The sequence below is a fragment of the Halichoerus grypus genome, chromosome 1, assembly GCF_964656455.1.
Source record: "Halichoerus grypus chromosome 1, mHalGry1.hap1.1, whole genome shotgun sequence".
In the NCBI taxonomy this organism is placed as follows: Eukaryota; Metazoa; Chordata; class Mammalia; order Carnivora; family Phocidae; genus Halichoerus; species Halichoerus grypus.
Window position 1 is genome coordinate 85668628 of NC_135712.1, and position 24010 is coordinate 85692637.

A 24010-nucleotide genomic window follows, 5' to 3' on the forward strand; every position below is an offset into this window, starting at 1 on the left:
TTTCTTAACATATATTGCATTATTTGTTTCTGAGGTACAGATCTGAGATTCAACAGTCTTGCACAATTCACAGCGCTTACCAGAGCACATACCCTCCCCAGTGTCCATCACCCAGTCACCCCATCCCTCCCACCCCACCCCCCACTCCAGCAACCCTCAGTTTGTTTCCTGAGATTAAGAATTCCTCATATCAGTGAGGTCATATGATACATGTCTTTCTCTGTTTGACTTATTTCGCTCAGCATAATACCCTCCAGTTCCATCCACGTCGTTGCAAATGGCAAGATCTCATTCCTTTTGATGGCTGCATAATATTCCATTGTATATATATACCACATCTTCTTTATCCATTCATCTGTCGATGGACATCTTGGCTCTTTCCACAGTTTGGCTATTGTGGACATTGCTGCTATAAACATTGGGGTGCACGTACCCTTTCGGATCCCTACTTTTGTTATCTTTGGGGTAAATACCCAGTAGTGCAATTGCTGGGTCGTATGGTAGCTCTATTTTCAACTTTTTGAGGAACCTCCATACTGTTTTCCAGAGTGTTGTGCCTGTTTTCTATGGAGGAGAATCACCCAACCTCATCATGCTGTCATTAATGGAAGATCCAATTATTTTAATGATGAAAATTAAATACAAATTTAAAAAGGGAATATAATGGTAGACTCAGAATATATTTTTAAAAAGAAAATGTTGATTATAATTCTATACTAATAAAAATATGGATTAAAAATATATGTAAATATACTTTCCTTTATCCTCTTCTATTTTCCCCCCTAGAATTAGTCACATGCTCTTAACACTGGCTGTACTTTGGAGGGTAGGATATGATTGGGAAGTTAGGAGATGGAAATGGATATACAAAATGGAAACCGAAATTTGCAAATAATGATTTTCTCCTCCTTTATTATACTCATTTTCTTTCCCTTGTTTAACTCCATTAGTATTGTACACCAACACAAATGAGAAGAGTTATTGATTGTTCCTTGTTATTCATAACATGAATGGAGTGTGAATCTTTGATTATTAAGCCCGACTGAAGTTTCTGGTTTGGGATATATATCATTTAGTATGCCAAGGAATAGCTTTCTATTCATATTTTACTAAGGTTGTGTGTTTTTGTGGGAGAGAATGTGTGTGTAAATGTGTGTTACTGATATCCTAAAGTTAAAATGATCCACTGTATTTCTAGCATAAATGCCATTTGATTGTGGAGTGTGCATGTGTATGTTTTCACGAACTACTGAATCCATTAGCTAATAATTTAAGATAAATAATACCTGAAGTGAGGCAGGTCTGTAGTTTTCTTTGTGTGTGTATGAGATAGAGCCTTTAATATAGTGTTAAGAAGTTTTATAATAGCTTTTTTTTTTTAAAGATTTTATTTATTTGACAGAGAGAGATACAGCGAGAGAGGGAACACAAGCAGAGGGAGTGGGAGAGGGAGAAGCAGGCCTCCTGCCGAGCAGGGAGCCCGATGTGGGGCTCGATCCCAGGATCCTGGGATCATGACCTGAGCCGAAGGCAGACGCTTAATGACTGAGCCACCCAGGCGCCCCATAATAGCTTTTAATATACTGAATGTTTAAAAGAATAATGAGGGGACACTAGCCTTAACAGACATTAAAGCTTCAGTTAAAAAAACCAGTATATATAATATTGGCTGATGCAGATCCAGGGAACAGAACTGACTACAGAAATGAACCCAAGTAGTTGTTGCAATTTTGTATGGGAAAAAAACCAGTATCTCTAAGTAAAGTAATAGGATGTATTCTTTAATAGATGATCCTGGTAGAAGTGACTAGCCACTTGGAGGGGGGGAAAAGTTTAATTTTTACTGCTTTAAGATAAAGAAAACTTTAAAATGTTCCTGTATAACATAAACAACTTGAAGGAATGGAAAAACATATCATATTCTTGGATAGCAAGACTTAAGTTCATAAAGATGTCCATTCTCCCTTAAATAATTTATACATTTAACATGATATCAATTAATACTAGTATGATTTGTATGTGCAGAATTTATCATGCTGACTCTAATGTTCAAAAATAAAAATAGAAATAACAGCAGAAAATCCAGGAGAAATTAGGGGAGGGGAGAAAAAGAAAGGAGAGAAAAGGGTCTAGTCCTACTAGATATTAAAATATATTATAAAAGCACAATAATTACAATAGTAAGATATAGCTCATAACAGGTCACACCAATAGAACAGAAAATTTAAAAATAGACACAGAATGTATTATATAATAAGAGTGTCATTTCAAATCAATAGGGAAAAGACCATTTGGAACAACTAGCTGGACACTTAAAGAAAAGAGTGGGCTCCCTATTTACACCTTACATTGAAAGAAATTCTCCTTAGAATAATAATCACAATGTAAGGATAAAACATAAAAGTACTATAAGAAAACATGAGATGATCTTTTTTCATATATGTGAGGAAGTCTTTCCTAAGTGAAATTAAGATGCCATAAAAAGATGAATAAATCCAACTACACAAGAAACAAAAATTACTTCATGTAGGGGAAAACTACCATAGGCAAAGACAAAAGATAAACTACTAAAAATTATCTGCTACTCATATAACTGACGATGGGAGAAATCCCTACAGTATAAATAGGAACAACCCAATAAAAAACGGACAAAAGCATATGAACTGAGAGTTCATAGAAAAAGAAATGTAAGTGACCAAAAAACAGATGATAATTACACATCTTTATTCATAATAAAAGGTAAATTAAGTGATATATTTCACCTACTGGATTTTAACTAAAAAAAAAAACTGCTAAAACACAGAGCAAAAAGAAATATATTGAAAATTAAACAGATATATAAGATGAGTCAGAGGTCCAACAACCAAACATTTATTATTCCAGAAGAAATAAGAGAAAAATGGAGAAAGAAAATTAAAGAAATAAAAAGCATCTGAGCTGGAGAGACTTTCATGTTTAGATTAAAAGAGACAACTGAGCGGATTAATGTAAAAAAAAAAAACAACCAACCAAAACCCTCCATACTAGACAAAAAAGATAAAGATAAAAGCCTAAAAGCATTCACAGGGGAAAATAGGTAATATGTAAAGGAACAATTATCTGACTGGCAACACTCTTCTCATCAATAGTAACAGTAGTGAATACTGTACACCTCAAACTAATATAACACTGTATGTTAACTACACTGGAATTAAACTAAAAAATAATCAGTAGTGAAAAACTCTGCAGTAATTAAAGTCTGTTGGAAAATAATTTGACCAGGATTTCTATACTCAGCAAATATCATGTGTAAAGAAAAAATAAAGGTATTTCCATGGGTTTTACTTCCATGAACTGATTCCGAGGCACCTGATTTATTACTCTAGCCAACCAAAGATGGAGGTCAAGAAAGAGGAAAATATCCTATACAGAAATGGTGGAACTGACCCAGTGACCAAACAATATAAATAATAAGAAAAAGTAATTCTAGAGTAAAGTTTTATCAATTGTAAGAAGTAATAAACCCAAGCTAGCAGATGAAATCTATATGGCCCAAGTAAAAAATATTCAGGACAAAGAATACAACTGGCTCTAAGCAGCAGATAAAGGAATTGAGAAGTTACGTAGTATTAAAGACACATATATGAAGAATGTATATGATTATTTTCACAATAGAAAAAAAGGCAACTGGAAACTTTAGGGAAAAGCCCCCCAAATATACAATAAAATCGTGCTCAAAATGTGAAACAAAACAGCACAATTTTGAGCAATTTGTAGAGCGTATGAAAAGAGGAACCATGTGACTGAAATGCTAAAAATATTCTTTGTATGGTTCATGATGTTGAACACAGAGAAAGAAATCTAATCCTAGTGTTCTACTTAGTTGTGGCATAAAACATTTTTACATAATCATATTCATGTAAATAGTATTTGTTTCAACTATTAAAATCTACCTATAGTCAAAACATAAGCGGGTTAAAGCATGGTTATAATACAGAATATAAATGTTACCATTACTTGACAATGTAAAAATTATATAGTATGTGGTGAAAGGGTAGAAGACTTGAAAGGAAAAATGGAGTAGTATCATTGTCTAACATTGTGTGGAATCAGGACTATTACTGAAAGTTGATGTGATAGAAAATGGAGATTTGAGTATGTTCAAAGTAGAAAGATGACAAAAGCTAAAGAAAGGGAGAATGGAAGGATACTGTGATGCTGATTAAACATGGTAACAAAATTAAGAAACAACAAAATTTCAAAGTGAAATTAAAATGCTCAAATTTACTTTAATTATCTTCAAGTCCAGTGGCTATTCACAGAGGGAATTTTTCAATTCTCAAATGCTCCTATTATTTACCAATGCATATTTCAGCTTAATATTGGGGTTATTATAGATATTTGTTTTTTATAAATATCTTTGAGACACTGACTGAGGAACTCTATTTGGAAATCTTTATAAGATATAACAGTTTTTCAAGTGTTTAATGTATTTCAAAGTATGGTACCCTAATTTCCATTTTCTTGATTTCAGTTCCAGAAATATTGGCAGAAAGAGTAAAAAGCTGACAGCTGGGTATAAGGATATTACAAGATGACTCTAATTATCTAAAATGTTTCTTTTAAAAGAACAGTTGCTACTAAGTATTTCATTGCTAACATTTGGTTCAAGCCATAGATACATGTATTCTATGGCATACTGGATCTGAACTTTGCAGCTGGTGGTTGATTTCCATCAACACCTTAAGACTGAAGTCTATAGTAAGGCTAAACACATTTAAACTATGAAAATGGAGCTTTAAAAAATATGCTGGAAACCTACTTGAATACTTAGACATATATAGCTTTTTGTCTTAACTGTTACAGAATAAAATGTTACCTGCATAAATGTCAGCTGAATTTAATTAAACCAGCATTTGTGGAAACCCCATTATGTACTATAATATGGTTTCTGCAAGGGATACAAGTAAGCATCACAAAGTAGAGCACAGGAGGTTGGATGTGAAACTGAAAGACAAACAGTTTAATATCTAGTAATCAGTTCTTGCTCTGGAGGAATAGGTTTTATTTTATAAAGAATGAATATGATGAGAAAGTTTATTAAAATGCCTTCTGCCCCAAACATAATCAACTGATAAATGAGTGGAGGGAGCTAAAAAGGGGGTGTGTTTGTGTGTAATTTTACTGTGACAGTCTACCTTAACTGTAAGGACCAAAACAGAAAAGAAGCCAGGTATCTTGGGTGTGTGAATCTCAAGTCTATACTTACAAGCTGGGTAACAGTAAGCAAACACTTAACTTTTTAAGACCTCATTTTCCTCACTGAAAAATGGGACTAATCACTCCTTCCCTGTCTTCTTCATTGGATTGTTAATTATATGACACACATTTATTAAGCAGTTATTATGGACCAGGCTTATGCTAGAGGTACAAGATAAATAAAATGACATCCCTGACTTCAAAAGGCTTATAATCTATGAAGGAAGACAGATGTGCAAATAAGCAAGAAAAACTTAGTACAGTGTGTATGTGCTGTAAGAAACAGAGGCTATGAAAAACAGAGGAGGGAGAGATTGACTCTGGTTTAGGAGAGTGGGTCCAGGAATACTTAATGCACATTACACAGAAGCTCAAGACAGTGGGTCAGGTCACGAAGTTATTGGGTAGGAGCAGCCACCGCGATAGGGGCTCTGAGCAGCAGAAACAGCACAAGCATGGTGAGTACAGAAGTTCAGAAAGGCCTAGGTGGGTTTGAGGCAGTTCACAATGGCTAGATTGCAAAGTGTTCAGTGAGGGAAAGTATAGAAACTCCATACAGGAAAGTAGGCTGGTGCCAAACTGTGATAATGATTGTAAATTAATGAGATAGCACTTTATTCCAAGATCATTGTTCCTCAAAATTCTGTCCTGGGATCACATGTAAAGGACCAAGAGTAGGAAGCCTTGTTAAAATGCATGTTCTCAGGCCCACAAAGGCACTGAATCAGATTTTTTAGAGTCTGAGATAATTTACATTGTAACAAATCCCCCTGATGACACCCAAAGCTTGAGAAGCAGCAATGTAGGCCACAAGGAATTACCAAGCTTTAAGCAGATCAATTTTGTATTTTAGGATGAGTGATATTTTGGCAACAGTGTGGAAGCAGTGTCAATCTCTCCCCTGTTCTCTTCCACAGAATCTATTTATTATAGCACATTTATGAAATTCTGCTAGTTATTTACATGTCTGATAATTTTGGCAGCAGTGTGGAAAGTAAAAGAAAAGTGGAGAGACTAGTCAGGGTACTTCAGTGAAACACGAAAGAACTAAAATAAGGCAGTGACTATGAGAAGAGGTGAAAATGAAATCAAAAGACATTTCTCCAATAAAGAAATACCCAAGATTTGGTGATTAGTCAATTTGGTAGTTCAGGCAGGATAGAATAAAGGTTAACAGAAATTTCTAACTTAGCAAGTAATGATATTATTAAAAGGATCATATGAAATAGAATTGTGAAAACATTTTGAAAACTGGAAATCTAAGTGTAAGATATTATTAATCAGGTTCCTTTCTAGAGCACTTCCCACACTTCTCCTTTTCTTAACTTAGATGTGGATTGTTTTCATATTTCTTTTAATGTAAAAGTAACTCATGCTTATTATAGAAATTCATTCACTTAAATACTGACTGAAGTGTCTATTAAGATCCAGGACTGTGCTCTGTGCCTACTTAAAATGCAACAGTGTATGGATGAACAAAGAAAACAAAACAGTGAAAAACACATCTGAGACAACCATTGCTACCCTTTATGATGTTCTCTCTTACGGCTTTTTTTCTACGAATATTTTAGTTTGTTTCTTTGGTTTATATAGTTGTGCTCATATAGTATAATGATTTTTTTTTTTTAAGATTTTATTTATTTATTTGACAGAGAGACACAGCGAGAGAGGGAACACAAGCAGGGGGAGTGGGAGAAGAAGAAGCAGGCTTCCCACGGAGCAGAGAGCTTGATGCGGGGCTCGATCCCAGGACGCTTAATGACTGAGCCACCCAGGCGCCCCTATAGTATAATGATTTTTATCTTGCTTTCACTTCAAAAACATTTCCTCAAACTACTGTAAATTCTTCATAAACAATAGTGTTCTATACCACCTATTTCTATGGGAGATATAGCAGTTTACTTATAGAATACTTAAGCTGTTTTAAATTTTTCATTGTTATATATAATGCTGCAAATGAAATTATGGGATCACAAGGTATGTTAATTTTAAAGGCACAAAAATTCCTGACTTGCTTTCCAAAAGGGTTCTATCAGTTTAGACTGCCAATAAGAAATATATGAACGAGCACATTTCATGGTACCTTCATCAGCAACAAAACCATTAGAAAAAATTTCTTGCTAACTCAAAAAGTAAAAATATATCACTACTTCTTAAAGTTTCCCTTCTTTGATTATCTGTCAGGGAGAAACATTTTCCCATTTGCTTTTATTTTCACTTTAGTAAATGAACCTGTTTTCTCAAGTTCTTTGCTCATTCATGTACAACGAATTGGTGCTTTTGAAAGCATTTGTAGAAAGACCTTAAAATTTAAAGATAAACATTTCGCTTTCTGCAACTGTGAAGCTGGGGAGATCTCAGCCTGGCCCAGTGCATGAGATCTCATTGGTCTCCCAGCCCCTCAACCCTTCCTTCCCTGAAGCCCCCCAATAAAATGGTTTGATCCAAATAAATAAACTAGAGAAAACCTCTCTGCTACATATTTACAAATTTCTAATCCTGCTCTGCACATCTTCAGTTTGTTCATTAGTACTGGGGGAAGGGGGGTGGGAGAAAAGGACATAATAAATGTCAATGTTCTGAGTCAAATGTAATCAACTTCCCTTCATGAGTCCTTCATGCGGCAGGCAGTTCTTTAAAGTTTGGAAGGTATTCCCCCATCCACATAAGTATCTTATGAGACTAGCATAAGGATATTTACTCTATTTCATTTAACTCTTCAATTTACCTGGAATTTATTTTGGTATATAAGATGACATAAAGATTCAAACTTATTTTGAACACTATTTAACACTCTCAAAAACATGCACTGAATGTCTTCCTTTTTCTACTAATTTCCGAGAATTCCTTTATTATATTTAGCATATCTATTTTTGAGATCTCGACTCTTTTACCAACTTTACTATCAATGCTATGTCAGTATCCAACTCTTTTGTTTATTATAGTTTTATAGTATGTTCTGTTATCTATTAGGGCTATAGTGGTTAGTTCTCTGTCACTGTTCTTGGTTTTTCACTTATCTCACTTTTTTCCTCTTTAGTCTCTTGGACAAAACTAAGAATCATATTAATTTCTCAAACACATTTTTAAAAAATCAGAATTCTGCTGAAGCTGTAAGTTAACTTGAGAAAAATGGGTATTTGTAATAGTTGGGACTTCCCATTCAGGCACACGATATTCTTCTCCCTGCACAGCCCCCCCGCCCCGCCTGTATCCCAGTAGTTTTCAGTTTCTTCTTTTTTAAAAGATTTTATTTATTTATTTGTCAGAGAGAGAGAGAGTGAGCACAAGCAGGGGGAGCTGCAGCAGGCAGAGGGAGCACCAGGTTCCCTGTGGAGCAAGGAGCCTGATGCGGGACTCAACCCCCGGACTCTGAGCCACCCAGGCGCCCCTCTACCATACTTTCTAAATGACTACTGCTATTATAAAAGTGAACTACTGAATTTAAAGTATTTGCCTTAAATCTAGTTACTCTATATTCTTATTAGTTGTAATAACTTCTCAGTTGACTCTTGGTTTTCCTGGAATGTAATCATACCACACCAAAAATGGGATTGTGCAGTTTTTCAGTATTTAGTCCTCTTTGTTCTAATTCATGTCTTACTATATTGGTCAGAACTTCCTGAAAAATGTTAATATAATAATGTAGTGATAATGGGTTTCTGAGTTTTTAATAGTCGTTGCTTCTCTAGTGTTTCACCATCAATTATTATTTTAGCTTTTATTTTGATATGTTTTGTTAGGGAAATTTCTCTTCATTCCTGGCTTTTAAAGAGACAAAAGGAAATTATTAATTTCTTTTCCATGTTTGCTGATATGTTTATTTTCCTTATCAGATTCATTGACCTATGCATTATAAAATTTCATATTTAGCCATCTTTGCATTCTTAGATGCTTGATAATTGTAAAGAAGACTTAATGTACTGTTGAATTATTTTTATTTCTATCTTATTCATAGCTGCTATTTGAGTTCTACATTCTTAAAGTTTGCACAAGCTCACTTCTGGGACACAGCACCCTGGAAATATCTCTTTTAGTCACTAGCCATCTAGTGACAACTCTCCAGGCTCATAAAACCTAAGTGGCTTGTTCAGGGTCATGTGGTTGGCAGACAGGTTAGATATTCTGGTTCTGATCTAGAATTATAAGCAAATGTCCCATTTCACTGCGCCAACCCTTTCTTCTCCCCCAGTGTGAGAGAGATCATGTCTTCTTGGCCCAGTAGTCTTATCTTCTGGCCAGCTAGAAAGATTGGCACATGGCAGCGCAGGTTACACTCTTCTCTTTCCAAGGCTCTAGGGGAAGTTCTACCTTCCTGCACAGATCAGACAGGACATTCAAAAAGTGGGTGTCTGTACAAAGGGAATGAGTATTACATAAAGAGGTTAGAGTAACATGTAGATCTGTCCCCTTATTTATATGTCCTATCTTTTAGTTTTTCCATTTCTCTAGGTTCAAGAGTTAGCAGAAACCTACTCAGAGTTTTCATAAAATAATTCTGCATAGTATGGCTGAGTTTCCTTTAGCAAATCCATCCATATACATATAAAAGAAGGGATGGGAGAAAGGAAAGAAACATAACGCTAAGTCCAGTGGTCACATCAGGACCAGATGTTGTGAGATAGCTGTAATTTCTAATATTCTATTTCCATACTGTTCTAAAATTACTTAAGACTAATTCATCTGGGGTATGAAGCAGATTTTTCAAAAGCTTCAAAATTTGAGCTGAGAAAATATGATCACTGCATGTATATTTATATATAAAAAATAAGTAGCTAAGTATTAAAGATTTTTTTCCCAGTGATGCAATAAACTTGTGCTTAGCAGTGTGCTAGACCCTGGGTATTTAGTGGCAAACAATACACAGTCTGGATGTACAGAGTCAAAATTTTCCTTGAAAAATCTCTTAAATCACCCATAAATTACAATGGACACATTTTTTGTATACCACCTTGTACAGAAACATTTTGCATAAAGATAAAATATATTTACAGCAATCTAGAACATGTAATAAAATTATATGTGCAATATATAAAATATGTATTTAAAAGGGTGTGGGTTTATGCATGTACCAGAGAGGTACCAGATGAGGTATGTATGTTCCAGAGAGGATGCACATGTATAGGTGGTGGTTTGCTGTGGCCATATCTGCAGGTCATCTTGCAAATCAACACAATTGCTCAGCAAGTCTAAAACAGCAGTTTCTCTTCCAGCACTGGAATAAATTGCTGTTTCTTTGGTTAAGCACTACAGGTTTGGCATTAGAAGCCATGTTGTATGAACATTACATATGACTAACAGAATCACACTCAACACTGAGATGTTCACTACCCACTGAGATCAGTTGAGGTGACAGAGATTCACATCTTTAATCTCATGTCTATTCTGAAACAAAAGCTCAGTAGTGGGATGTGACTGCATATTTAAATGATTACTTTTGTCATGATTTTACTTTTGGCTGAGTGTACATAGTTGAATTCATGTAAATTAAGTGTGATGAGACTCCACTGTACTGATTAGATGTGGAACTTTAGTTTCCTACTGTGTGTAGTGGAGAGATTACACGTGTACGGAAGTGCTGTTGTGAGGACTAAGGGAGATAACATATACAAAGTCCATAATATTCCTCTTTCCCAGATTCATGATGTTAAAGTTTGGGTCTGAGGTAACTCCAAGTATACATTTAGGAAATCAAGGAAATTTTCTCACGCAGGTTGTCAGCTATGACTCTCCATGATGCCATTTTAAAATAAGTAGTTAATTCTTAACTTCAATGCCTAGGTTAATCATAACCACATAGCACGGCAATAAACTCTTGGTCAGTACTAGAGCAGTCCATTGCCGTGTTTTATTTAGTTTTTGTTTTTTTCATTGCACATACCATTCCTTAAAAGAGATTAAATTCTATAGAGTTTTACAAGTATAAAAAAGGTTTAGAAGTATGCTTAATGATTCTTTAAAAAGTAAAAATGAAAATTTTGAATAACTGTGCCCAAACTATAGATCCTTTCTAAAGCAATCTCCATATAAATTAATAATAATAATGATATATATATAGTTTTAAAAAGTACATGGATTTTATTGTTACTATCAATCTGGTATGAGAGATACAGGTGATGGGGTCATCAGATTGAGAAGAATAAGTTACGGTGTGGGACCATCAAGAGAAGTCTAAATTGCTAAAAAGTAGGAGGTGAGAAAACAAACACTTATATTTACCAAAAATTTAAATATGAACTACCAGTCTGTCTCATTTATGTAAGGTGCCAACGAGATGCTGCTGCAAAAACTTGTATCAATGATGCTATATAGGTAACTTAGTAATTAAAGGCAAAGAATTAGAGACTAAACTCATGGAAAAATCAAAACACATGGTTGCCTTCCTTATTTTCACATAAATGACTTCTAGTTTTATACAATTTCCAATGAGTGTAAACTGGGTATCAAAATCATATACAAAAGAGTATATTACATACAGTATTTACTCTTTTTGTGTAGATTTTGATACACATAACAAGTGTAATGGGTGAGATACAAGCAGCTTTAAAACATGACGAGACTTCTATAAAAGCCATGTAACATAGGGAATATGTGACAATATGACACAACTATGGTCTTTAGTACATGGAGGACAGGGAAAAGAAATGCCTAGTAGCTTGAAACAAGTACTGCTTCAATGGCAGAGTGCTATTAAGATACCTGCTGGGGATTCTGAGATTCCAGGAATTCACAGGGAAAAATAATCCATAAGAAGATCAGACTAGATGTGAAAAATGTACATCCATTTACTTGGTAGCTTCCGTCCATCAAAACCTCATTCGTCTCAAGCTAAATCTCCATAGGCTGACTTCTCTTAGGAGTAGGTATGAAACAGAATTCAGGTTCCTAGAGCTAGAATGAAATTTTAAGAGTTGTAACAGAACAAAAAGCAAGCAGTGATCAAGAAACTTGTTAGAAGGCAACCTTTATTGTTCACTCTCCAGAGACTGGATCCATTAGTAAATCCTCAGAATGGACAAAATTCAATTCACTACATAATGTTAAAGCCCCCAAATAAATTGATGAATATGACATAGTTTGTGCTCTCAAGGAGCCTATAAATATTTACTGAGTGCTTACTACATGCTAGGCACTGTTCTAAATGCTTTAACGTATTAGTCACTTAATCCTCATTACAATGTTATGATGTAGGTACTGTTATCATCCCTCTTTTACAAACAAGGAAATGTGTATTAACCCAGAGAATATTTAACCCAGACAGGTTAAATAACTTGCCCTAAGCTACAAAACTACTAATCTCAATAGTATGGCTCCATAGCACATGTTCTTAACCATTATGACATATATTTTGAAGAAAGAAAAGAAAATTAAAGAAGCCTAAGTACACTGACCATATTTTGTGGATATTCTAAGACTGTCCTAACTTCAAATACTCTGTCCTATTGTCAAATTACTTACCCTCATTTTGGTTGGGAAAAAGATTATTTGCAAGAGAAATGTACTAATTTATATGCCTGATTTTTATACTCAACAAAAAAGATCACAGCATGATATGTTTGCTGTGCTTTAGTAGTTGTACATTAGTAGATACATTTAGCTACACATTAATAGTGCCTGTGAACATAACATGGCTGTAAAAAATGTTGCCTTTTATTGCAAAGAATTAGTCAAAATTATTCAAAGTGATTTTGAAGAAATCTGGAGCCCCATAATATCACTAAGAAACTTGAAATTTGGTCATTTTTAGTGAAGAGAAAACAACCAACCAGTCTCCACACTAATTTTATAGTGTTACTATATTACTAATATTCCAAACTACTTTGAGTGTTACTACCATTATAATTATCAAGTATAGAAGCTGCTTTGGAAAAGTCATGTTCAACTTTTACAACTGCTATATAGTTAGAGAAAAAATACAAATATCTCTTTCATAAATATATTAAGATGCTGCCTATTGGAGTCTCAAATGCAAATAACAGCCATTAGATTTTAAGAAAATGTTCATATGGAAAATAACTTTAAAATGATGTTACTATTAATATTTATGATAAGTAAAAAATGACAGTATGAAACACAGTTCTGTCATATATGGTTTGATTTCAGATTGGCCTTTAGTAGTCCTAATTTCAATCTTTTCCCCCACAATTTTTCCCATTAATGATGCTTTATATTTGATGATGTGCTCTACAAATCTATATTCACAGAATAGTAGCTTATTTAGCAAAAAACTCCAAGATTTTAATTTTTGCACCTGCCAAGAAGCTAACCTCCTAAAGAAAACACACACACACACACTCTTCACTCACTTTTAAGCTAGAGGCAATTAATTGTTTCAAAATGCAATAGTACTTTCAGGTCTAGACCTGAAATAAGTCCATCAGAAAAGTACTTGGAAAAGTACGATCTCTAAAGAAAGATAAGCCACAGAAATGCGCTTAGCTTTGTTGAAAAATGAGTACATACTCAAAATAACTCTCAATAGGGGCACCTGGGTGGCTCAGTCAGTTAAGTGTCTGCCTTCGGCTCAGGTCATGATCTCGGGGTCCTGGGATCGAGCCCGCATCAGGCTCCCTACCCAGCGTAGAGTCTGCTTTTCCCTCTCCCTCTGCCTCGCTCGTGCTTTCTCTAACAAATAAATAAAAATCTTTAAAAAAAACAAAACACTAATATCTCATAATTTGAACAGTTTGCCGGTTAAAAAATATTCAAACCCTATAGGTGAGTAATTTGAATATTTACAGAAACAACAAATCAGTAGCATAAATACCAATGCTTCCCAATCAAGAACAATGATTTTTGTCATCTTTCCTTATATTTGTCTGCACAAAAAGGATAGATCTAAAAAAAAAGAGGCTTACTGTGCCTCTGGAATTATATTCCTAAAATCAGAACACATTTTCTGAAAACCATCTAGTGGGATGGGTCACCAAAGGAAATTGTGGAACATACTTTCCTAGAAGTCTTTAACAAGTAAGGATGGTGACCAGTGGCTATTAAGGGTGCTGTGACAGGTTTGCTGGCCTTCATAACCCTGGCAACTGGTGTGCAAATGGATGACCTACTCTCAATGCTTGTTGTCATGAATGTCACTGAATTGTCAGTCATTCAACTGTTCTCAGTGCCAGTAACCAAAATGGCCATGCAGGCAGTAAGTTTGATTCTCCAAAGTCACTGATGGTTTCAGAAAGAAAAAAAAAATCTTTCCAGTCCATTCTTTTCTGATGGCAGCTTGTCTATGCCACAGAATTTCACACAAGGAACTTCAAATATGTAAAAATTTATAAACAGGCAGACAAAAAGATTTTAGTTTCTGAAAATACAACAAACTGATACAGACTGTCTTCACTTTTTAGGGAATGGCTTACTTACTTTTCCCTGAAATAAAAAATAGACTTCATTTTATTTTTTTAAAGATTTTATTTTTTATTTATTTGAGAGAGAGTGAGAGAGAGTGCGTGCACAAGCTGGGGGAGAGGCAGAGGGAGAGAGAGAGAGAGAAGCAGGCTCCCCGCTGAGCAGGACCCTGGGAATCATGACTGAGCCTAAGGCAGATGCTTAACCAACTGAGCCACCCAGGCGGTTAAGCCAAGTTACCAGTTTGGTACTAAAACCAAACAGTTAATAGTTTAATGTGGAATTCAGATTTTAGATTTCTAATCCAATGTTCTTTTCACCATAGCACACAGCCTCTCCTTAACCTATTAATCTTTGTTAAAAATATCTCCAAATAGCAATAGAAATATGCAACTAGTTAACAAGTTAACAACTTACAGAAAAGTGTTTCTGATATACTTCAGGTCTGTACTCAATAAATGATCAACTAAGATTGGCCCAGAGCAATTTACCTACTTTTCAGATAGTTTAAAGTATATAACTACACACTGATAAAAGATAAGAAAATTATTTTGATTCTCAATTATGATTCTACTGCAAAAGTATCAACGCATATTGGCCACTTACTTTTAGGCACTATGCTAGGTACTGAAGATAACAAGAATGAACATGGTTTCTTCCTGTTAAAAAATTTATGCTTAAAATTATCTTTATAATATTGTTTTAAATTTCTATAGAACTTTGTAAGATGCATCTCCCCATTGAGTCTTACTAACTCCTGAGTTAGTATTGAGTTTGGCAAGAGAAATTATGATCAGAGTATATGATTCTATCCTGTTGCAGCTTTTTTTCAAATCACAACACTGACTTTTTTGACTTCCACTACATAAATATTTAAAATCTGGGGGCACCTGGGTGGCTCAGTTGTTAAGCGTCTGCCTTCAGCTTAGGCCATGATCCCAGGGTCCTGGGATCGAGCCCCGCATCTGGCTCCCTGCTCGGCAGGAAGCCTCCTTCTTCTCCCACTCCCCCTGCTTGTGTTCCCTCTCTCGCTGTCTCTCTCTGTGTCAAATAAATAAATAAAATAAAATAAAATCTGAACTGTACCAGTTAGGTAGGATCTGTAAGAATTCTCACTATTTTTTTTAATCCCACCTTTATTTCAAATGGTAATGCTGGCTTTGATACAAAGACTCCTTCGTAACAATTGCAAGTATATGGTAAGAGTTACTAAAAATTTCTAATAAATGACAATTTTGATAAATTATCAAGATAGCTACTAAAATAATATAGAAGAAATGAGTAATTGTTAGGCTAAATATGAAATATGTTATTCTTGTAGTAGATATAAACTTAGAATAATGATTAGTATGAATATATTCTTCCTTATTAATTTTATGTAATTTGGGATCACTTAAATTATCTCATTAATCATATAAGTTACTTAGCAAGCAACATAATACAATTCCTGTCCTATCAATGAAGAGAAAAGAGGCAAAAATTTGATACATCTGCCTCTTCTTCCCCATACACAAACACAAAGTAGCAGTTTGGGACTGGAATTTAGTCCCTTAGCCCTCTATATCAGAGGTCTATAACAGCTTCACCTTAAGAAATATTAAACTTGAAAAAGCTCTAAGCTACCATATTTATTAAAAACTTACAAATTCTTTATTGGCACATTTTAACTTTAAACTCCCCAAACTATGTATTTGGGGAGAGGGAGAAAGAGCACCTAAAAATTCCTTAACAAGGATCAATCAGTTCACAGTATTACTTAATAAAGTATTAAATGTGAATAAGATAGAACTATAAAACATTATTGATATATCTAAGGTTTAATAACTTTCCCAGTGATGGAAATCTCAAGCCTTCAAGTCGAATCCTCAGACTTCACTCTGTGAAGTATTAAGTATTAGTATTTCTTTTTTATGCCCTAACATTTTAGTTTCTCCTCTCCAATTTTTAATTTTTATCATAGTATTTTTCCCCAATATAGTTGGTAATAAAATTCACTTTATTTTTTTAATTTTTTAAAGATTCTATTTATTTCTTTGAGAGAGAGAGAGCATGAGCAAGGGGGAGGGGCAAAGGGAGAGAGAGAAGCAGACTCCCCGTTGATCAGGGAACCCCATGTGGGACTCAATCCCAGGATCCTGGGATCATGACCTAAGCCGAAGGCAGACGCTTAACTGACTGAGCTACCCAGGTGCCTTAAAATTCACTTTAAACATAAACTTAAGGGAAAACTCAGGCACACCAATTTGATTTATATAAAAATAAAATTGGTATCAAGAAACTTCAGCAAAGAGGGGCGCCTGGGTGGCTCGGTCGTTAAGCGTCTGCCTTCGGCTCAGGTCATGATCCCAGGGTCCTGGGATCAAGCCCCACATTGGGCTCCCTGCTCAGCAGGAAGCCTGCTTTCCCTCTCCCACTCCCCCTGCTTGTGTTCCCTCTTTCATTGTCAAATAAATAAATAAAATCTTAAAAAAAAAAAAAAGAAACTTCAGCAAAGAGGTATTATTACACTGCATGTAAGGTTACTCTCTATTACTAAATAAAGGCTAAGATAACTACATATTTAAAAACATGGCTCCCAAATAGAGAAAAATATCAATAATTTCAGTCTGTTGATATCTGAAATTGCTATCTGACATCAAGAGCAATTTTATCTTATGGATTTGGTCCTGACCAAAGGTATATTTTCTGTATCTCCTAGAAATACCTAAATAATGATCCCTGAATTTTAAGCTTTGGTGAACAGAGAGTTCACCAAAATTTCTGGGTCTTCTTTTATAAATCACCCTTAGTTTTAATTTGTCTCCTTTTGGAATGGTCAGGTCTGATTTCACTTATCTTTGGAGATGGTATAAGGTTTCCAGACTCTCGCCTCCTTCATTTTATTTACTATAGATGTATTGATAGCTTGGCACTTGATATTCTGTCATGGTTGAAACTTCTAGGCACAATTACTTCCCAAGTAGGCTAACACCTGGGTGTTTGACAGTGCAATGGGGTTCTAAAAAAATGAAACTAAAAGCCAGTGTGGTTTTGGCCCCTAGTTACACCTGTGATGCTAGGAGTTAGCAAAGTGGCAAACAGGATTACATTAACTATGTCTTTCTGTTATCTCAGATAAGTCCACTCATGAGATCTAACACCTCCTAAGGGGAAAGGAAATGAACATTTATTAAGTAATACAGGACAAAAACTCTCTTGGATCTATATTTCATTTAATTCCAACAATAACAACTCTACTGAATAGTAATTACTCCCATTATGCAGATTAGGAAATCTGTCCAAAGTAATCCTACCAGTAACTGTAAGAGCCAGGTACTGAACCAAGGAGCTTCAGATTCCAAAGCCAGTATTTTTAGTACTCATAAGATTTATTTTTTTTTTTAAAGATTTTATTTATTTATTTTACAGAGAGAGACACAGCAAGAGAGGGAACACAAGCAGGAGGAGTGGGAGAGGGAGAAGCAGGCTTCCCGCGGAGCAGGGAGCCCGATGTAGGGCTCGATCCCAGGACCCTGGGATCATGACCTGAGCCGAAGGCAGATGCTTAACGACTGAGCCACCCAGGCGCCCCACTACTCATAAGATTTTAAGGCTAGACCACTGAGGAGCATGTAGAGCACCTGGTACAATCTCTCTGTGTTACAGAAGAGGAAACAGAGGCCCAAAAAGATTGAGACTTGCCTAAGGACCTAATGCTTCTGGTGAAACTGGGATTTGAATTCAAGTCTCCTGATTTTCAGTGCAGTTCTGTGCATAATAATGATCCTTATTTTTGCTTGTGTGTGTGTTTGGGGTTGAGTCATGCTTGGTATAATTTATACATAATTTATAATGTCTTGACCCTCCAAATGAAATTATATGCGTGTCAAGTTCAGAGATATACGTTTTTAGTGACCAAAGATATTAAATGTATTTGGCAGGAATAAAAACTTAATTGGTATTTGTAAATTATTACATGTTGTAAAGAAATCTGTTGCCAATATACTTATTTATTCAGTTAATAAGTGCCTATTATGTACTGGCTACTGTGCTTGGCAATAAGAATACAACTGTGTATAAAATAGAAGGATTCCCTATCCTTCTCATGGAATGTATATCCTGGTGGAGGATACAAACAAATAAATAGGCAATTACAATGCAGTGAGTCAATGCTATGACAGTGGGAATACAAGATGCTATGGGAACAGGAAGCAGGGATACCTAACGCAGACTAGACTTTTCGAAGGAGGCGGTATGAAAGACGAGTAGGAGTCAGCTAGTTAAGGAAGAGGTATGGAGTGCGCAAATATTTCAGGAAGAGCACTTGCACAAGACATCAGGGAAAGGCCAAGGAAGCTGTGGGAGGAGAAATGAACCTAGAGAGACAAGCAAGGACCAAATCATACAGGTCCTTGAAAGAAAGGGCTTTATAATCTTATCTATTACTATTACCTGGGGAACTTTAAAACAAACAAACAAATCACAGATGTCTGGGTCCTATCTCAGACCAATTACATCAGGATCTCTGGGAATGAGACCCTGGTACTGGTACTTAAAAAAAAAGCTAACTAGATGATTCTAATGTGTAGCCAGGATTGAAAACTACTGTTTAAGCTATATAGGGAATTTAAAATATATACTTATTACTGGAAATAAAGAAAAAGGTGATCTTAAGTAATTAACTTCTCTGGCACTTAGGATGAAGCAGGTTAGAGGTAGCTTGATATAGTAAAATGAGTCAGAAAACACTGGTTTTGTCAATGAGTCTGTCACCTAACACCTGTGACCTTAGATTAAAATGTCATTTCTCAGAGATAGTAATACTGCCTGCCTACAGGAGTGCTGTAACTCAAGACAACACTTAAGAAAACAGCTTGATAACTGCTAATAAAATATGAACCACAATATTCCATGATTTATGCTGCTAAAAGTGCACAATTTTAAAGATCATAAATATTTTTACCAAAGATGAGATCTTTTATGATGCTTAAGGAACACATTTCACTTAAAGAATCACACCTATCTTGGAATTCAAGATATTAAAATCATAAAATAGAGAACTGATCCTTTTAATGCTACTCTACTTACTAAAGAGATCAACTGGGATTAAGTTAGCTCTTTTCAAATAAACAGATCAACAGAGCAAATGCCCTTTAATGGTAACAACAAATGTTAAAACTCTTTGTTCAGTAAAGGGCTCTAATCAGGAAAGTTACACACAAACTGTTTTAGGAAAAATGTTATTATGATCTATCTTCTTAGCAAGTATTTTACTTATAAACCTAGGTGTTTTGTTTTGTTTTTAAGGGACTACTTATTTGGGATGGAGAGGATCTTATCCTGACAGGAAGGAAGCTCTGCCTCCAGAAGGACTGTTCCATACACAGAGCCAGGCAAAGTCACTGTTCTTTCAGTCTCCCTTTTACATATATCCAGCCCCATGAGAATATACACATTCATGCAGTAATCTTCCAGTTCAAGTACAGTATTGTATCGAGTGACATCTCTTTCATGCTATATCCAATTTATTTAAAATTTAAAAACTTTATATAAAAACACTGTTCTGCATTTACATGTGGTTCATTTTTAATTCTTCAAATAAAACTGAGAGAAATGCCTTTCAAACTTTATACTCGCAGTCAATTGGATATTAAGTTAATATTCATTTACTTTCTTGCTATTTCCTCCACGGAGCTATTACTATTATGATGTGCTATCATTTCTTTCAATCACCTATCTTGTGAAGAAATTTTATAAAGATAAAAAATGCACAAGAAACTTTTGAAAAAAGTTATGGATGACATTTTGATTTCATTGCAAAACACGAGACAAGAAAACTTAAAAAACAAAACAAGCACCAACACACACACACACACACACACACACACACTCTCTCTCTCTCTCTCTTTCTCTCTACTGGGCCCTCTTCAGATAATTTTGGTTGATGACACTGCAGAACAGTTAATCTGATAATTGAAATTTTCCATAACATGTGATGTTTAGCTAGAGATCTATGCTGTCAACCAGAATTCAACACTTCAGTTAAAAAATCTTAAAACTTAAATACACAGACATACTAACAAATTCTTACACTGCAGTTGCTTCAAGGGCCTCTTAATAAAGACATAAAGTATTCTGATTTATCTAAATTAAATTAGCAACATGGTATCTTAAGTATTTTTCAGGTCTTTTCTCAACATCATCACACAATCCAGCATAAAAGCAAATTTGTAAACAAATACCTCCGAGAATCTATTATCTAAGGAGGAAAGCATGCGACCAATACTGCCTGCAGTGGTTCAAATGTGGCCACTGAAATCATCCGACTTGAGTTACCAGGAGTTTATCTACCCAAGTTTTCGAGGGGTTCATCCCAGGCCCCACAAACTAGATTCAAAACATCATCTCGAAAACCCATGTACCGAATGTGCACAAAGGCGCTGGAATGAGGAAGCTTTTCTAAAACGAAATCACAACTCTTATCATTAAAGAATATGCGGGCTGTTTTCCTCAAAGCCCCCCTTGTTGCGCTCCCTTATCCTTCGTATAGCTATGTAAACAGTTCCCTAGTTATTGACATCTAAGAAAATGGCTTTCAATTCCTAAGTCTGGGAACTAGCCACCATCACCACTATTCCTTTAGCATCCTAAAATAAACCCCTCAAGCCGCGGTCAAAACACAAGCTGAACGTCTGGTGTTTACATAGTCCAATCCTGGGCGTACCCTACCTTTCTGAACCACTTAGGAGCTATGAAACGGGCATCACATAATAGACTTAGTAAAGACACAAATCACGAGACAATGTCTCAGGTCTATGAATGAAGATCCAATAGGTTTGATTGTCTCGGTTAAAAGGAAAAAAACAACCTCGAGAGGAAGGGTGGGAGGGGAACTGCGGGGTGGGGAGAGCGGTTTTCCTTCCCTGCCCCAGCCGGGCGATTTAAACTCAGCGTGAGGCAAACGCAGGGTCGCCGGGCTGGCGGGGCCGGAGTCCTGGGGCATGACAGCCCCTACGGAACAGCTCGCGGCTCCGCCAGGGTCCCTCACGCCGCGCTGCTCGCGGCAGCCCCGCCACCCGCGGGCCCGGTGGGCGTGCAAGGGTGAGGGGGACCGAGCTACCGCGACCGGGGCGGCGGCCCTGGGTGCACTTCCTCAGATTCCAGCCGCCCCATCCCAAAAAACGAGAGAGGAAGGAAACCTGGAGCGAGGCTGCAGCCAGGGGGGAAAGGAGAGTAAGCGGCGAGCCCTCGCCTCTGCATCTGGGTGAGGCCAGCGGCAGGCGGGGAACAGGGAGCGGCGATCACAGGCGAACTCCGCCGCGGGCCGACGCTGAGACGACCCGTGGGTAGCCCCCGCCCAATACCACGGGCGCGCCGGAGAGGCCCCCACACCGACCCGTTCCCATCCCGGCCGCGCCCGCTCCCGGCAGGTCCGCGCTCTACTCACGCTCGGGGCTCCTCCAGGCTCCGCGGCTCTAACCGCATCGGGTCCCAGCCCCGCGGGCGGCGGCGGCGGCGGCGGCGCCGAGGGAGAGGAGAGCGGGCGGCACGGCCCCCGCCTCCCGGCCCCTCTCCCCCGCCGCTCCGGAGCTGCCCGGCCGGGCCCGAGCCCTGCCTCGCCGGCGGCCCCAGCCCCAGCGGCCGCGGCAGCAGCAGCCCAAGACCTCAGCGGCCGCAGCGGCGGCACCGGAACTGCCGCTTTCTCCTTCTAGCTCCCTCTCCTCTCTAGCCCCCGCCACACGCCCCCGCCCCCGTCTCCTTTCTCTGTCACCCTGTTTTTTTTCCTTTTGTTTCCAGAATAAACTTTATTGGTCTCTTTTTCCGCTCACATCGTGTAAACAAACAACGAACTCTTCCCCACCCCCTCGACTCCCCCCCTCCTCGGGCAGAGGAGGGTTAGAGCTGAGGAGGGGCTGAGCCTACAATACCCCGGAAGCAGATGTGCAAAGGAGGGGAAGTGAAATTGCTGAGACCGGGAGGGGGAAGTGGGCAAATCGGGTAACAGTGTGCCAGTGCGCCTGCGCCTTGCTTTTCCGCCCGAAGTTCGGGTGGTGGAGGGGTGCTTTTCTGTGGAGCTTGGGTTTATGCCCCGTCTTTTGCAGCAGTGAGACTGTTGTGTCATCCTAGGACGGCATATGTGTTGTGTATCTGTTTCCACGGGAACTAGGCAGGCTAAGGTAGAGATATAGGAGTATTGGGATCGAGTGAGTTGCTTCACTTTCACTCCCGTAGAGGAAATGAGATTTCCTCTTGTTTGGGGGCGAGAGAAGGGGCCCCGGTGGTTCACCGCCGCTGTCAGTGGCTAACCCAAACTGGTTATGGAACTAGAAAGGAGGCATTTTAGGAATAGTTGCTGCGCGTCCTTCTGCCGATGTAAAGTTAAGTTACAGCCCAAATCGGAAGAGGAATACACTGCCATTACCCTCTGCCATCCTTTGACTCACTCCGGGGAGACCTTTTGCAATGCTTTTTAATTCAGATTTGAATCAGCTTGTAGGATTCAATTCTGACTTGAGAAGAAGAGCTTTTTTCGTGTAGTGCCCGAAGTGCACGGAGACTTCAGAAAAGCCATCTTAGCTGTAGATTAGATTCAAGTTTTGGTGCTGCGTGCCACAGAAGCCCACTCCTCCACCCCTTTCTTTGAGAGTAATGGGATCTGTTGCCTTTTGAGATCCCGGCTAGTAAGGGTCCAGTGTTTTGAGTGTTTCTCCCCCTGGTGGTTTTTCATTGTATTGAAAAGACACAGGAGCGTGATTGGAAGTCTGCAATACAAGTCCTCAAACATCCGTTCTTGAATTTTTAGGTAGAGGACTTGGAAGTGATCCACCCTAGAGAGGTTACAGTGTCATTTGTCATCCAAGAGCAAAAACCTGACCAATAAGCAATTTTTGCTCGAACACCACACGTCCGTACGCAATCGTAAATGAGATTCATTCCTTTATATTGTCAAAGTTTCATTTGACTATTTCTTGTTTTCTTTCTTTCTTTTCTTAAGCTCTGGCTTTCATTTCACATTCCAGGGGTCTATGTTTCTAAATATTTTTTTCCGGCAGTTTCAGGACACAATGTTACTTACTCCAGAGCAGGGAATTTAAGGGCGGGGGGTAGGGGGGGAGAGGGAGCAAATAACATTGAATCAGGAGTCAAAGTAAACCTTAAGGCTCCATTTCGAAAACTATGTTTCCATTCCAGGCACAGAGTTTTGTGAGATATTAATAGGTAGTCTTTGCTAGGTATATTTTTCCTTCTAAAATTTATTTTTAAACAAGAAAATGCTAATTACATTGTATAATTTTTGTTATGTGATGATAGGCACTTAAGAAATCGTATCATAGCAGAAAATGCCATACCTGGTACTTGAATGCATGATTATTCACTTTGCAGTAATACCATTTATTGCCCAATTCTCAGTTGATGCATTTGGTTTATTTGGTGACCA

At 37.3% G+C, this 24010-nt stretch overlaps 1 protein-coding gene across 3 annotated transcripts in view; it reads right to left on the reverse strand.

Annotated features, from left to right (window-relative positions):
* The window catches only part of PIK3CA (phosphatidylinositol-4,5-bisphosphate 3-kinase catalytic subunit alpha), an 87796-nt gene extending 65297 nt beyond the window's left edge, over window positions 1–22499 (reverse strand). Inside the window, exons 1-2 of one of the 3 annotated variants that reach the window (XM_078068962.1) lie at window positions 22019–22499; window positions 11938–12129 (exon numbers count right to left, since the gene is read on the reverse strand). The gene's annotated coding sequence lies outside the window, so the exon portion shown is untranslated. Of the gene's footprint in view, window positions 1–11937; window positions 12130–21770; window positions 21790–22018 lie in introns of those variants that run through there. The other 2 variants (XM_078068960.1, XM_078068967.1) reach the window with 2 other exon arrangements.
* Between the last annotated feature and the right edge of the window lie 1511 nt (window positions 22500–24010).